This window comes from Rhinolophus ferrumequinum, chromosome 10 (assembly GCF_004115265.2).
Source record: "Rhinolophus ferrumequinum isolate MPI-CBG mRhiFer1 chromosome 10, mRhiFer1_v1.p, whole genome shotgun sequence".
In the NCBI taxonomy this organism is placed as follows: domain Eukaryota; kingdom Metazoa; phylum Chordata; class Mammalia; order Chiroptera; family Rhinolophidae; genus Rhinolophus; species Rhinolophus ferrumequinum.
The window spans coordinates 77,531,006-77,547,585 of record NC_046293.1 but is presented as its reverse complement, the minus strand read 5'-3'; the positions used below and the strand labels follow the sequence as shown (position 1 = coordinate 77,547,585).

At 36.4% G+C, this 16,580-nt stretch overlaps 1 pseudogene; it reads left to right on the top strand.

Moving 5' to 3' along the window:
• Positions 1-3,420: 3,420 nt before the first annotated feature.
• LOC117028861 (trafficking protein particle complex subunit 3-like) lies at positions 3,421-13,884 on the top strand (annotated as a pseudogene).
• Positions 13,885-16,580: the final 2,696 nt, after the last annotated feature.

The following is a 16,580-nucleotide window of genomic DNA, read 5'->3' as shown; positions in this document are numbered from 1 at the left end:
ATGAGAATTACATCTCAGTCGCAGTTTCACTTAGAAATCAGGAATCTAGATACTACCCCTAAAATGAGATAGTAACTTGTAATCTCCTGTTTACTATTTACCACTGGTGTGTTTTTTGTCTAAATCTGCAGTGTTCCCTTAATTTCCAGTTGTTCCATGCTTTCATACTAGATGTTAGATATAAAATCTTTGCACTCAGGATCTACTTAATTCTGTTTTTGGAAATCATGCTTGTTTTGAAAACTGCCACTTCTTTCAATCTCATTCTACATGCTTTGGATAAAGCTGATTTTACCCTCAAGACTCAGAAATGTACATATTGCCTTGGTCTGGCCAATCAACACAACACATTCTTCTGGTTACAGCAATTAGTTCACATATGAATATGTGACACATTCAGGGCTAATGAAATGAATGAAACCTTATAGGGGGAGGTGTCCTGAATAATTCATTATTACTCCTTTCTTCAAAATATAAAACTTAGAGCATGGATAATTAATTTGGAGCTGCTTAAGCTGTCCTAAAACCAAGAGGGGAGAATTTGCTAGGGAACAGCACTGATATTATGGTGAATAGAACTGAAAGGCAGAGAAAGGGAATCTGAATTCTGGGACATTATTTCAACACTGATCAAATAACTTCTGAACTTTTCAGTCACGTGAGCTAATAGATTGTCTTTCTGTTCAAGCTTTAGGATTTGCTTTTCTTTTCTTTTTTGTCTTTTTGTAACAGATATAGCACCTCCCTACATATACAACCATCTCTACAAGTTCTTAGATGCTCATTGCCTGTGGAATTTAGAATCCTATCCTTCATTCCATAATCAATTTTCTCTGCCTCCTTGATTCTAATTTTTTTCAATTACAGTTGACATACAATGTTATATTAATTTCAAGTGTACAACATAGTGATTAGACATTTATATAACTTACTAAGTGATTGCTCTGATAAGTCTAGTGCCATTTGACACCATACATAGTTATTACAATACTTTTTACTATATTCCCAACACTGTACTTTATATCCCCAAGACTATTTTGCTATATAACTTGCAATTTGTACTTCTTAATTCCTTCACCTTTTTCACCCTTTCCCAACACCCCTCCATCAAAATGTTCTCTGTATCTATGAGTTTGTTTCTGTTTTGTTTGTTCATTTATATATATATAAATACATATACAACCATCTCTGCAAGTTCTTAGATGCTCATATATATCACATATAAGTGAAATCATATGGTATTTGTCTTTCTTTATCTGACTTATTTCTTAAAGATACTCTTTCTTCCAAACTCTGCCTATACCATCTAAAATAACTGTTTTTTATTGGCTTAGGGCTCAGGGATTTTGAACTGACTTGTTTCCTGGAATCAGACTAAACATATTAGGAAATGATGAAGTTTGCTGTGAACTTTATATTTTTAAATATGCCAATACTCCTGTAGGCCCATTTTACTCCCCAGTTAATTAGAAGAACAAAAAATATCTATAATATAATATCACTGAACTTCTGAAGAATTGTATTCCACCAAAAACCACTGGACTTTCAAATCCTGCCTACCTATTTTGGCAGCAAGAAGTAAGGGTGGCAGAGAAGTTGAAAAAGAAAAAGAAGAACAAACAGCTGTTAATATTTTGATATGCTGCCAGAGAACGGGTTCTTGGAAAACGTCATGGGAAGGAATTCCAGGATATACCAAATGAAGCTATGCAAACAAAACCAAGGAAGCAGTGGATTTAATAAAATAAAGAAAAGGCATACACTCCCAAAACAATCAGCAGGTGCAGGACAGGACAAAAGGCAACTGCACTGAAGAAAAAAGAGGCTTAGGAGTTTATTTGAAAGAGGGTGCAGCATATTTAGGGATGGCATTACAGGCCATAACAAAGTGCCACAGACTGAATGGCTTAAACATTTATTTTCTCAGAGTTCTGTAGGCTAGATGTCTGAGATCAATGTATCTTGGATCGCAGGACTGATTTCTTCTGAAGCCTCTCTCTCCTTAGCTTGCAGATGGATGGTCATCTTTTGCCGTTTTCACATGGTCTTTCATCGGGGGGTGTTCATGTCTGTATCTAAATTTCCTCTTCTTATATAGACACCAGTCATATTGGATTAGGACCCAACCTAAAGACCTCATTTAACTTAATTACCTCTTGAAAGACCTTATCTCCAAATGTGGTTATATTCTCAGGTACTGGGAGTTAGAACTTCATGATAGTGGTTTCCTAGTGGGGCACGACACAGTTCAGCCTGTAACACTCTCTTATTCTGTTCATTTCCATATTAGTTATGGCACGAACTCCACACCTCCGTCTCTGTCGGGTTTTTCCATTAAATTCTCTGTAGCTAGTTTTAGGGATCAAAAAGCTGGACAATGAATGGACAGTCACTGCTCTAATATGACTTTCCTTTTACTTCTTACATTTGTTGACTGATCACACTCCTCATTCTCTCTCCATTTCCCCGCATTTAGTATTAACTAACACATTTGTCTTAAAGCCCTGTTAATACCTTGCATCTGTATAAACTAATCTCCTTACGTGCTTCAAAGAGAATTTTCTTTGACTACTAATATGTAAGCGGGAGAAGTTGTGTTTAGTTATTTTTATTTAATCAATGTAGCTTCTTGAATCAATAAAGCTACAATACCGTATTTCCCCGAAAATAAGACCTAACTGGAAAATAAGCCCTGGCGTGTTTTTTCAGGATGCTCGTAATATAAGCGCTACCCCAAAAATAAGCCCCAGTTAAGATCGGTAGCCAGACAGATGCAGTTAGTGTGTCCATTGCAATACACAATGGACATATTGAATTATAAAATAATAACATTAAAATGTCATTAAATATAAATAAATATTATTGACATTAATACTTAAAATAAATGATAACATAAATTATAATTGAGTATTTGTAAATACCCAAGCAGAAATCTTTGGACAAGAGGCAAACGCCTTTGTAAACAGATGAACTCGTGACTTATTGCCGAATGACCAATTGGAATACAGACACAACTCACGAATAACATGTGCACTTGATAACCAATGGACGTGGTTGTGTCTAATATGAATCTTCATAATTCAATACATCGTGTGTTGTAATGGACATACTTAATGCACTCATGTAAAATAAAGAAATGTTTTTTTAATTTTGGTGCTGGCAATTTTTCATCGCTTTTGTGATGACCATCATTCTTAACTGTCATCATTTTTGTTGCCGCTCCTGTCTTGTAAGTCTTCAGTTAACACTTGATTTAATGGTAGATTTGCAGGGAATAATATTTTGACCCCCAGACAAGATGACGGCAAAAAGAAAGAGCTATTCTGTCAAGTACAAGAAAGGAATTGTGGAGGACTCCTGGGGCAAGAATCTTACGGATTTCTGCAAAGAGAAGAGGTTGGATCTCCAAATAGTCCGAAAATGGCGAGCAGAGTATGATAACCTCAGTCAACTGGTGGACGAGGGAAATGCTAAGAAGTGCAAGTGTGGATCATGTCAGCAACCATTATTTCCTGAGCTGGAAGACATCATCTGTGAGTGGATTGCTGACAGGAGAGCAAAGGCTTTGGTTGTGCGCAGGGTGGATATTCAAGCATTTGCCCTTGCAATGGCACCACAGTTAGAAATATCACCAGAAGAATTCAAAACATCACTACACTGGCTGGATGGCTTCCTTCAGCGATATAAACTGTCTCTAAGACGATGAACAACACAGTTCAACCTGGAAGATACTGAAGTTATTAAACGTGCACTTGCAGTCAAGTCCTTTGTTGATGGCATCGACTTTTCTAAATACCAACTCTCCAACATGATTGCTATGGATGAAACTGCAGTGTTTATGGACCAAGTATCTCAAATGACAATTGATCAGCGGGTGCCTCGTCAATCTACATCCCCTCCACTCATTACAATAGTGATGTGTTACCTGTGTTTTGGCAGTTTGTCTGGATGGAAAGAAAGCCCCACCTCTAATCATCACTAAGGGCAAGAAAGATAAGGTTGAATGTATTTCAGCCATTTATGTTCTTGAAACCGAAAAAGCTTGGTACACTCAAGCAGTTATAAAGAAGTGGGTCGATTTAATGCTGCCACTTGTTTTGCGACGTGGCCAAAGTTTTGCTAGTCTGGGATTCAGCCAGCACTCACTCTGCTAAACACATGAAGAACTTCCTTGCAGAGAGAAGAATAGATCGAATAATGATTCCCGCAGGAATCACTGCCTATCTCCAGACTCTTGATATTGCAATAAACAAGCCATTCAAGGACCATTTGCACATGGAAATCTTGCACAAGCCATTCAAGGACCATTTGCACACTGAAAATAGAATGGAAAGAAATCAGTGTGTAAACTTTGTGAAGCCTAACCTGCAAGAGGTCATGTGACTTGAGTGCAAGAATTCATGGCATAAAGTCCCTGACAGCTCTGTTGCCGATGCACTACGAGCAGGTTACATGGACAAGACGTGCTCATTTAAGGAGAGCTCTATTGCTGGACATGAGACATTGGGGCCAATGGTTCTACAGGAAATGGAGTCGCAAGAAATTCAAGCTGGAATTCAGGGTTTGGAGAGTTATGATGATGTTCCAGAAGAAGATGACACAACTGTATTTGAATAAATGTAGATTTTTGTACATGAATAAATGAATAAATGTAGGTTGTTATACCTGAAAAACTAAGACATCCCCTGAAAGTAGCCCTAATGCGTCTTTTGGAGCAAAAATTAATATAAGACCTGGTCTTATTTTCGGGGAAATACGGTATATAGAGGAGAAAGTATACAATCGAATGAGGACTCAGTTGTATCTTTCTATAGTAAACTATTTATTGAACATATGTTCCCCTAATCTTTCCACTTAACTGGTAGCTGTTATGGCTTTGCATTTCTAGTGTCACCAGGAATAAATGATCAGTCACTAGTGAAATTGCTATCAAAATAATACTCATTCTTTGCTGGGAGATATCACCGTAATATTATGTTGCTGAATCTATTTCTCTTGTTGCAATCATTAGCTACACACTAAGAAAGTACATTGAAGGGGGGGTGATTACTATCTGTGAATTAGGGGTAAAGAGGGGCAGAATATGCCACCCCTAAATATTCCACTTTGGCATATTAGCTATTTGAGTTGGAGTTAGTTAAGAAACAGCAGGTGCAAAAAGGGCACTCTGACCCTGCTTTGTTCCCCTGAAAACAGGAAATAAATCTCCCATGTGAAGGTACTTTCCCAGTACCAGGAGGATGGAAGGCATCCTTATCTCCAGAGACAGGAATTCAGGGCTGAGCAGGCTGTATAAAGAGACCTTGTTACTTCTTCACTAATTAGCTACCCTAAGACCGAACCGATTTGTTAAGTCAGTTCTTCACAAATGTATTGTTCTTTGTGTAAAAGATATAAAAGTTGCCTGCCTTATTCACTTCTGTAGGTCTCATATTTCTATGAGCTCCCATATGTATGAAATTAAATGCTTGTCTCATGTTAATCTGTATTATGTCAATTTAATTATTAGACTAGCCAAAGAACCTAGAAGAGAAGGGAAAAGCTTTCCTCCTGGGGAATATGTGTAAGAAAGTAAAGCGTGTAGAAAAGAGTGTTCCTCTTGTGGGTAATTTGAGCAGATCTTCACAATTAATAACAAATTCTCTTGTCATGAGTCAGTTAATAGTGTAGTGTTATAAATTAGACCATATTATTTAGGAGAAAGGAAACAATTTTGCATTGTGTTTAAAATGCTCTCCACAATACTTTGTTTCCCTATTTCTTACTCTTGCTCTATTATATTAATGTTCCAATAAGGGTTGTAATCATTTATTTTAAAAGTAATGTGTCCTGTATAAGCACTTTATATTCATTATTTAATAAAACCCCCACATAAGTAGGCTGTGGCAGGTATTATGATTATATGATTTTTAAAGGTGAAAAAACTCAGGCTTCAGGAGTTTAACAGCCTGACCAAAGTCATAGGCTTGTAAGTGGCAGAAACTGAATTTGAAACCAATCTGCTTGTCTTTGGAACCTTAGCACTAAACATCATCTTGTTGCCTATTTAGTTTTATTTTAGCTGTATTTAAAAATAAATTAGCTACTAAGTAAGTCTATTTTTCCTTAATAGCATAACATCATAGTATTCCTCAAAGCTCAGGACACTGAAGCCCATTCCAAAATTAACAGCACTTTATAAAGCTGTTGCACTGTAGGGTGAAGAAAAATGACACTTATTGCTCTAATAAGTGTCAAGACCACTGCAGCAGGGGAGAGAGATTGAACTCAACTCCATGGAGAACATTAGGCAATGTGGTCAATGTGTAGACCATCTATGTTTGCTAATTGATGCTTATGAAAGTTAGGCTTCTGCTCTCTTACAGAGACTGGGAGATAGAGGCCCTGTTTCTCTTGATAATTTTATTTCAAAGGAATGGCTCTCGGGCACCTGAGGAACAATTCCTGGGTTGTAGAAGATTTGCGTCTGAAAGAGGCAGAGGGAGAATTTATCATTACAATTATTCTAAAGTAAATGCTCTAAGAAAGGGGAGGTCAAGAGTCTATAGTTAAGAATAAACTTGTCTAAAATTTTAATTAAGTTGAGGAGAATGTTAAAATTGGATTTGTATCATCTACACCTACATACCTTTGGAGGTTACATTGTTTTTCTGTATCAGAGAGGTGCATGGGTAAAGACCATGAATGATGGCAGTGGAAAGATGCATGACCTTGTCCTAAAAGGGGCACGTTTCACACTCACTATTATTCCATTAGCTAAATCTCAGACATGTGGTCACATTCAACTGCAAATGGGGCTGTGAAAAATGTGGGTATCTGTGTGCCCAAGAAGAATATGAAGCTGGTTGGATAAACAGTAAACTAGTCTCTACCATAGGCAGACAAACATCTAATACATAACTGTGCAATTCAATTACGTTATATATTCTTTCTTTATAGAAATTTATCTCATTGCTTTGTTGGAAGATTTAACTTTCCACACTACAGCATAAGGCCTTTGAGGATAATATTTATGTCTCCTTCATGTTTGTTTTCTTAGATCCAAGAAACACACCATGTGCATAGAACTATGGTGCCCAGCAAATATTTCTCATATTAACCACTGTTGGTGACGGGTGATATCTTGAGATGGCTATGAAAATTGCTGCCTTCAATTACACTCAACTCTATCACTTCTATTCCCTAAAATCTCTAAAGTTAGTATTGTTTGTATAAATTTCAATGGATGCCAGTAATGAGATATATAGTCAATCAATCTCCTTATTTTAGAATGAATTGTGTTTACTAATTGAGACATAATTTAAAAATGAATCACTTTATACCTCAGCCAAATTTTTTTTTTAAATCATAATTGTTTGAATTTTTGTTTTGAACATTATTCTTTTCTTTCACTGTTTGCTAAAGCAATGGTGATGCATTACTAAATTATACAGTTTTTGATTTATTTTTCTTAAATATGCACATTCATGTTGATCCATGATCCTACTCTCTGGGTTTTAGTTAAATAGCATCTGTCACATTTTTTTTTGCATTTGAATCATTAAAATGCATCTTTAGTGAAAGCCATGATTAAATAGGATTATCATCAGAATTCAAAGGCATAGAAAAAAAGCCAAATATAAAACCCGTGATACTATTAAAGGACTAAGATATCCTGGGGGAAAATTGGGTCATTGTTTCATGCTTTCTACGTGGCCTGATCAAGCCTAACTCAGAACCAAATTCCAACTTTATTTCTACACCACGTTATTTTTACTACTTATTTTTACAATTATAATTTATTCCAATTGATAATTTAACACTATATTTATGACAAAATACTAGTATTTTGATTTTACTAACAAAGAAAACTGAAGCATTGAGAAGTTTTATACAAAAGCACCAAGCATTTCATTAGAAAAATTAAAATTTAAAGATGCCCATAGTTTGACAATTGCACAGCATACTGAATCATTATCTTATCATAAATAAAATATTTTCATTTTTATGACAATTTGTTTTCCAATCTGTAAAGAATAAAGACTTTTTGGAATGCATTTTATACAGCTTGATTCTTTTTGTTTTAATAATGAGTTAATTCCATTGCATACCACATATGGGCAATTTAGAAAGTAAGAACTCTACACAAATTGTTGAACCCTAAGATCTCAGTCTATCTCCTCGTTCCCTGTCACGTTAGAGAATATGTATATCCTAATAACAACTTTTGTTTATATTGTGTTGGAAAATATATTACATCTCTTCTTACATATCCTAATATCTGACTTTTATAACCCCAGTGTGAAATAAGTCCAGCAGTTAATATTTCCATTTTGTAGCTGAAAGAATGAAAGCGCAGAGGGATTCAGAAACATGATTAAAATAGCCTAGCTAGTCTGGCAGATTGTATTTTCCAAGATGACTGTAACCTGGTCCGCATGCCCTTCTTACACGGGGACATTGACATTTTTGTTATTAAGAGCAGCAAGGGTCTGTGTTCTCTGCCCCTGCATCTAGGAAGGTCCTTAGCTATAGTGAAATTGAAGCAATGCGATGTCTGAAGTTAGATAAGAAAAGGTAATATCCCTTCTTACCAATGCTTGGAACTCAGCTACCATGCTGTGAGGAAGCTCAAGAGTTGTGAAAAAGGCCTTCTGTAGGCGGTATGGTCAACAGCTAGCCTCAATCAAAAGACTCTTGAGGGACGAAGCATTTGAGATAACTTCACTCTCAGCTATCATCTGAAAGCAATTTTATGAGAAATTCCAAATGAGAGCCCTATCAACCTCCAGAACTGGGAGTGATAATAATACAATGATTGTTGTTGTTTTAAGTCACTAAATGATGGGATGATATGTTCTGCAGCGATAGTAACTGGAAGAACCAGTAAGTGTAGCTGAAATTATAACCTGTCTCCTGATTATTTATCCCAACCTTTTGGGTCTTTCCAGTACACTACACTGGATGACACGCCAAAATTTGCATGGGACAAATCATGTAAAACATGAAAAATTCAGTTAGCCATCAGGAAGTTATGTTACACTTTTCACAGCTTTACAACAAAATGATATAAATCATTGATGCAATGAATGATGTAAAGAGCTGGAATTATTTTCTCAGTTCTTGTAAAACAATGTAAGAGTTGGAATTTTTCCTCAGTTCTTATAGTGATAATTAATGACCTTGGGCAAATCGTTTAACTTCTCTTTAGCATTAAAATCAAACATTTGTGGCACACCTCTAACCAGCCCCTCAGGCAAGACCATTACAAGAAAATTAACTGAAAGCAAGTCTGGTTTGCTTCTGAAATATTCAATTCTTGCAGCAGCTTTGGAGAGACTATAGTGAACCAGCGAACAGGCCCTCATTTTCGATCCCCACTGCATGCTAATTGGCAAGCAAAACAGAACTAAAGTACTTAGAAGGCTATAGAGATTTAGTAAAATCCTTAGGAGTTTATGATGTTTATCTTTATTCTAATTGCTTCAATCTGTTATAAATGCAACCTTCAGAATCACATCTTAAAAAAAGATAAAACAACTACTACTCTATAATGGTACAAATATTTACTGTTTGCTAATACAAATATCTCAAGTATAATGTACACATTTACTACACTTCTTGTTACATTTTAAAATCATTAAGGCTAAATCATGTTTGAGGCATGGTTTTGAACAAAATGAAAAACACTACAAAAAGAGAACAAGTTCAAGTTTTATTCACATTAAGTTTCAGGGGCAGTTGAAGGTCTAACAGGCTGCAGAAAATGTGTTCTATATTGTCTTGCTGGACGGGTGAATCAGTTTCAGAAAGGCGAGGCTTCCTTTCCTCACTGAGCGAAATAGATAACACAATTCCATATCTTGGCTTGCATTTCTGTCACAGAGGGATATGTATGATGCTTTCTGTGAATGAATGACAAAATATTCTAGGAACATAAATCAAATGGCATCAATCCCCTGCTTCAAGTTGTTCAGTGGTTATATTTCAATTACTAAACTCCAATTTCCTTAGCTAGGAATACAAATCCATCCAGGATCCTGCCTCCATCTTCTTCTATAAGCTAATCTCCTTCATCTCTCCCCATTGCTCGTGGTGCTCTGCCTGTATTGGTCTCCTGGTTGTTATTGTGCCTTGAACAGTCCATCATTCTTTTCACCTCAGGCCATGGCTACTGCTGCTCCCTCTACCTATAACACACCTTTCTAGTCACTCAAGTCTTAATGAGAACGGTGTTTACTCAGAGGTCTTCCCTGGCACAGTCTCCAAAATAACATGCCACGGACCTTTCCATGTCATTACCCTGTAGGGGAGGAAGGCCTTTTCTTCTATCACGTCAGGTTGAGTGGCTGGCGCCTGCAAATTAAACTGAAATAAGACAAGTCGATAGGGAAAAGACATATACTTTTATTAAGATATGTATTAAATTGTATAGTTCCAGCGGCCTTCACCAAAAAGAAGTAAAAAACCCAAGGAAGTGGTTAGACTGGGGGCATATGCACCATTTTAACAGAGGGTGCTAAATTATAGAGAAGTGACTAGACAAAGGAAAGAGGGTTTGGGCTTGTAGGGCCAATAAATTGTGGGAAAGTAACTAGGAAATATATGGAGGAAACTAATGGAAGAAAAAGATCATTTCAGTAAGGTCCATTTATGCAGATTCACTTGGCATCGACTCTTTGTCTGCGGTGATAGAGTGCTCTCTTCTCTGGGGACAGGGAGGGTACCTTTCTCCATGGAAATTTATGTCCTGCTTCTAGGCAAACAGGGAGAAGATAGAAAGCTTTTTCTGAACCTGCTGTTTCTGAATTGCCTTCAGCTCAAAATAATCAATATTCCAAAGTGGCATATTTTGAGGTAGCATATTTTGATTCCCTTCACCTGGTCTATCTACTTCGGATTACTCATCTAACTTATATTGATTCTTTAATTTTGTCATCATTTCATTGTGTGACTCCTCTGGAATCAAATCAAACTCCACACAGGCAGGGGACTTCTCAGTGTTAGTCTTTTCCACTCCTGTATCCACAGTTCCTAAAAGAAAACAGCCCAGGTCCTTGCTGCAGGCATTTATGTATCTCTTTGGACTTTCTCCTATCACTGTCACCAATCGGAACATTCCCCTTGATTCTTTCTCACTCTATTGCTTTCCTTCTCTTTCTTCTCTGCAAAGATAAAGATGTTGAAAGAATAGACTCTCAGGCAATAATTTTCATAGGCTACAATTTTGACAGAAAGAATTGGAAGTTACATAATCCAGAGTGGTTTAGAGGACACTAATAAGACTGCAATTTCTGGAGTTTCAGTACCTACCTTGCATCCCAGCTTCATCATTTGTTAGGGGTACCTCTTGAGCCAATTATTTAACCTGTTTGAAGCTCTATCTTTGCATTCGTAGAGTCAGGATCATAAGGGTTTCTGCTTCATAGGGGTTGTTGTAATGATTAAATCAATGTATCCCTCTGTTTGCATCACGCTTACTAATGTCCCATTGGTATGAAAAACCACATGGCCAAGCTCAGCATCACCATGGAAGAGGAACACAGGAGTGGAAAGAACATAAAACATGGTTTATTATAAAACACTCATGTAACAGCTTACTCCGTCTACCTGGGAAGCCAACTAAAGCTGTACTGAATTGTGCTGTTTTACATTTTAGTTTGGGTTAGCATTGGAAATACCCACTTATCTTGAAGACAGAAAACATATTTTCAATTCACCTTGTGTTCCAAAAGGTTAGTTGTCAACTGGACACAAGTAGTGCTCAATTAATATTTGTCGCATAAGCTGAATGGATAAAATCCTTATACATTAGCATTCTAAAACGTGAGCTACAAATTCAATGTTAGAAGACATTCTGTGAAAAAAAGTGTTCTCTGGTCAAATTCTACAGTACATTGGTTACAGTATTTGTCCCCATACTCCATTCCTCTCTGTATATACATCCTTTGTAATTTAACTCTTATCAAGTGTTGTTTTCATCAAGAGGTGGGATATTTGTCTCTATTTCTTGAATCTGTGCTGCACTTATGACTTGCTATGGCCAATAGAATACAGCGGAAGTGATGTTTTGCCATTTTTAAGTGTAGGTCCAGAAGGCTTAGCATGCTTTACTTCTCTCTCTAATGCAATCTGTCTCTGCTAGACAACAAGTTCAGGCTAGCCTGTTGGAGGATTCAAGGCCATATGAGACACAGTTAAGTTGTCCCAGCTGAGGACACTAGACCATCCAGTTCCTGGCTGAGCTGCCCACTAATGAGAGAAGCATGAGCGAGCCCAGAGATCAGTGGAGCCTGTTCCAGATGAGCTGAACTGCTCAAAAATTCATAGATTCAAAGTTTTGGGGTGGTTTATTGTAAATCAGTAGATAACTGAGCCAAATATCCTCCGAATTTACAGTGCTGATAAACATTATATTAACTATAAGAAAAGAAGCTACATTACCAAAACAACAATTGAAAGTATATAATTCTGTTTAGCTAACTTTGCCCAAATTATCTGGTTAAGGACTTCACCAATCCCTCCTTGTTTTTTGTTTTAATGTATTAACAGCTACATTTCTGCTTTAATAGTTCATAGAGTAACTCTGGAAACTTCTGTAGAATTCAGAAATAATATAACTTTGAGAAGATAGTTTCCCCAAAAATATAAAGTGGTTGATGCTTTTATTGTTTCTACTTATTTTGAAATGATTAGTTGATTTGACTAAATTTGGTCCGGTTTATTACATATATTTTCTTAAAGTACTATTTTTTTTTCCTTTTTCTGTCCTTGCTACAAATGCCCTCAATTTTCACAGTTTCAATACAAAAATAAAATAGAATAAAATAAATTAGAGGCTATTTTATGCCAGGCCTATGTGAGGATTAATCATTCACACTGAGTCGTGGGCATATCTGATTAAAGTGTTCAATGTTAGATGACTTATGGGTCAATATTAAATTATACATGTAAGAAATTCTCAAAATTGCTTGACACAACTGAAGAGATGAGAAACCGGGCAAATGGAATAGAAAATAATGCTTTAGAGATCGGTTGAGTGTTACAGAGCAAACTTTAATTTTCCTGTCATGCAAAAAAAATGACTGCTCTATGTGCCTAATGTAACAGTGTGTGTGCTATAGTGAATATAATATATCCTGAGATGAACTCTTGCCGGATTGTATCATGGTTTCTAGAATAAAGACTGTGAATAAAATTGTTGCTTTTTAATGTAAAGAATGTTAAGATATCAATATGCAGTTGAATATTACATGAGAATTTAAAATTGGGTGCAATCTGGAAGCCTGAGGCGTTGCAGCTGAACTGGCTGTGTCCGAAGGGGTCACTGACTGGGCCTGTGGCAAGGCACAGTTGGGGGGCTGGCACCCTGTCGAGTCAGAAAAACCGTGGCACCAAGAGCAAGAAAATGAGCTCTGAGCTCTTCACCTTGGGGCTCTGGTCACCCAACTTTACAAGGACTACGAAAATAAAGAAGATGTGAATAAACAGCTGGACAAAATAGGCTATAACATTGGAGTCCAACTGATAGAAGATTTCTTGGCACCGTCAAATGTCAGGAGGTGCCACGACTTTTGGGAAACTGCAGATGTTATTGCCGAGATGGCATTCAAACTGTACTTGGGGATCACTCCAAGCATCACCAATTGGAGTCCAGCTGGTGATAAAGTCTCCCTCACATTGGAAAATAACCCCTTGGTGGACTTTGTGGAACTTCCTGATAACCACTCATCCCTTATTGATTCTAATCTCTAGTGTGGGGTGTTGCGAGAAGCCTTGGAGATGCTGCAGATGGCTGTGGAAGCCAAGTTTGTCCAAGAAACCCTGAAAGGAGACGGTATGACAGAAATCTGGATGAGATTCATCAAGCAGATTGAGGACAATCTCCTAGCTGGAGAGGAATGACAGTCCCCAGGACTTCAGGGTAGCCAGCAGGAACACTTGTTGGAATCAGAAAGCCTCAGTGCTCCCTCTGCCCTCTAGAGCTCAGTGACTCTTTCACATGGATGTTATATATTCTTCTAACCTTGTTTCCATTTGTCATGCGGGGTTGGAGACACAGGGAGCAAACATCCGCCAGTACCCCAACAAGGGGTCTTCCTGCACCCCAGTCTCTCTGGCGGCTGAGGGAGACACACACAGGAAGTAGGATCCACAAAATCCGCAATCTGCTGTCCACTTCTCTGCCTGCCAACCAACCAACCAATCAACGCAGTCATGGCAGTTATATCAGTGGCTAATTGGCTGACTGGTTACAACTGATGGCCAACCAATCACAGCTGATGGCCATCTACTATCCGAGCCAGCACCTTTCCAGGTAAGGCCGAGAGCCTGGAAATTGCTCTCTGGGACTCTGTCCACACACTATTCTCCATGCTAGTAAAGAGCAGACTGTGACATAGGCTATTTGCCCCACAAGTGTGCACATTCAGGAGTGAAATTCTTTGCTCCCTTTCCCTTCAGAGGGGCTGGATGTAATCATCCTTGGTTGGACTAGAAAGAGCTCAACCGTTTTACATTCCTGATTAAATTTTCCGAAGAAAAACCTACTTTGACATCATTAAGAGGCAAGCTTAGCACACCTATCCCTGGACCTTCATAAAACCATTGGCAAATGGCGGTAGGACTCAGGGTTTTGGGACAGGAAGAGTGGTGGGGAGGGGTGAGTGAGAATTGTTAGCTGTAGTGTGACACACTCTGGTGCTTGCCAGGAAAAGGGAGACTGTTATGCTCAATACACTGACTTCTGGGAAGCCACCCAAGTTTCTCTTCCTCCCTGCTGTTTGGAGGCAACATCTCCTCTTTTTACAGAGGGTTCATCCTTTTTTCTTACAAATTCTTCAATAAAGACACATTCTTGAGTGAAAAAATACATAAATTAAAATGGGTTTATTCTTGTAGGTTCTTTTTCGAATGGTCATTTCTGCCATCTATCTGGGAAGCTATGAGGCTTTTCATATTTTGTGATTTAAGATCTCTTGATTTTTCAAGTTCAAGTTTGTATAGTAGTAAAATTTGATTTTGGATCAAAAGTCAGGTCTAAATTAATTTAACACTGAATGTTTTAAAGTTGGTGGAGACAAACAGCTATGAAAGGGAATTTAAACCTATTAGCAGGTGTTTATTAATGTTAGCAGAATAATATTTGACCAAATCATTAACTTTTATTTATTTAACTTTTATTATTAATGCTTATTGCTCTAACTGGAGCCAATATAACTGGAATTGTTTTCCTGAATAAAAGAAAACAGTACATCAAAAAACATTTGAGGGAAACAGATAATTCTACATAATATTAAAATCTACATTTAATGACTAGTTGGTAGTCATTTCAATAGAAAAATAATGATAGATTCCAAATCTAGAAATTTATTCTTAAATGTAATTAGAGATGTGTCAAGTATTTACATATAAAATTTTCTATATAATGTTATTTACAAAAAATCAATAAATGAAATACATGGAATCATAAAAAGACTTATTGTGATGTATTTAGAGAATAGAATGTGAATTATCCCCAAACCCAAGTGTTCAAATAATGTTTCATGGTATGTGGAATTCTGATGGTACACTAGGCAGAGAAGGAAGAAGATAATAAAACACTATGCATAATGTAAGTCTAATTTTTAAATTGAAATACAGACACTAAATGTTTAACAGTGGTTATTCAGATGACAGGTTCTTTTCAATTTTTTAAATTATGCATTCTTTTATTCATATTTTCTTCAAAACTATCTATTAAAATCATCACAAAATTATTTTAAAAGAGGAGTTTGAAATCAAGCCCATATATTAAAATTATAAACTAGAATTTTCCATTAGTATTTAAGCATATTTTAAGTAAGTTACATATGTTTTTCTCTAACCGCTTGCTAATATTAAAAAAAAAAAAAGATTTCTATGCAGTGCTCTCTTACAGGGAAAACCTTGTGTTTGCCAATATATATTCTTTGATTAAAAGGGAATCTCTTATATTTTGATTTATTAAAGTTTCATTAATTTGTTTAACGATTTGTTAATTTAAACATATTTTTGAAGCACTTACTAAGTACTTTAGATTTATGTGCTATGAATACAGCAACAGCATAGTAGACATAAATCCCTACCTATTTTTGTTGAGCTTATATTTACATGACAGAATAAAAAAAGAAAAATATATTTATAGACCTCTTCTGTGCAGTTACCAATTTGGATTCATAAATGATTTAAGCTTTTTCTTTTGTGATTTAAATATGTATGACATTACTTTAGGAAACAGAGTAGAATGAGTCAAAGTTTAGTAATAAACACGAATCCAACATAACACATTTGAACCTAGACTGCCTATGTTTAGGTGTTTACTATTATATAAAGGTGTTTACTATTATATAAATTTTGGCGTAAATTTGATTTCTTTCTTTAATGCAGTTTTCTCATCTATAAAATGGAAGCATAATCGTATTTTTCTTATATGGTTATAGTGAGGATTAAATTAGTTAACATAAAGTGCTTAAAAGTAACTAGCAGGAATTAAATAAAAATTAGTTATTAACTACTATTTCACTTAATGGACTTCAAATTTATTTCTTGATCAAAGAAATGCTTTTGATCTGAGCTCTCTT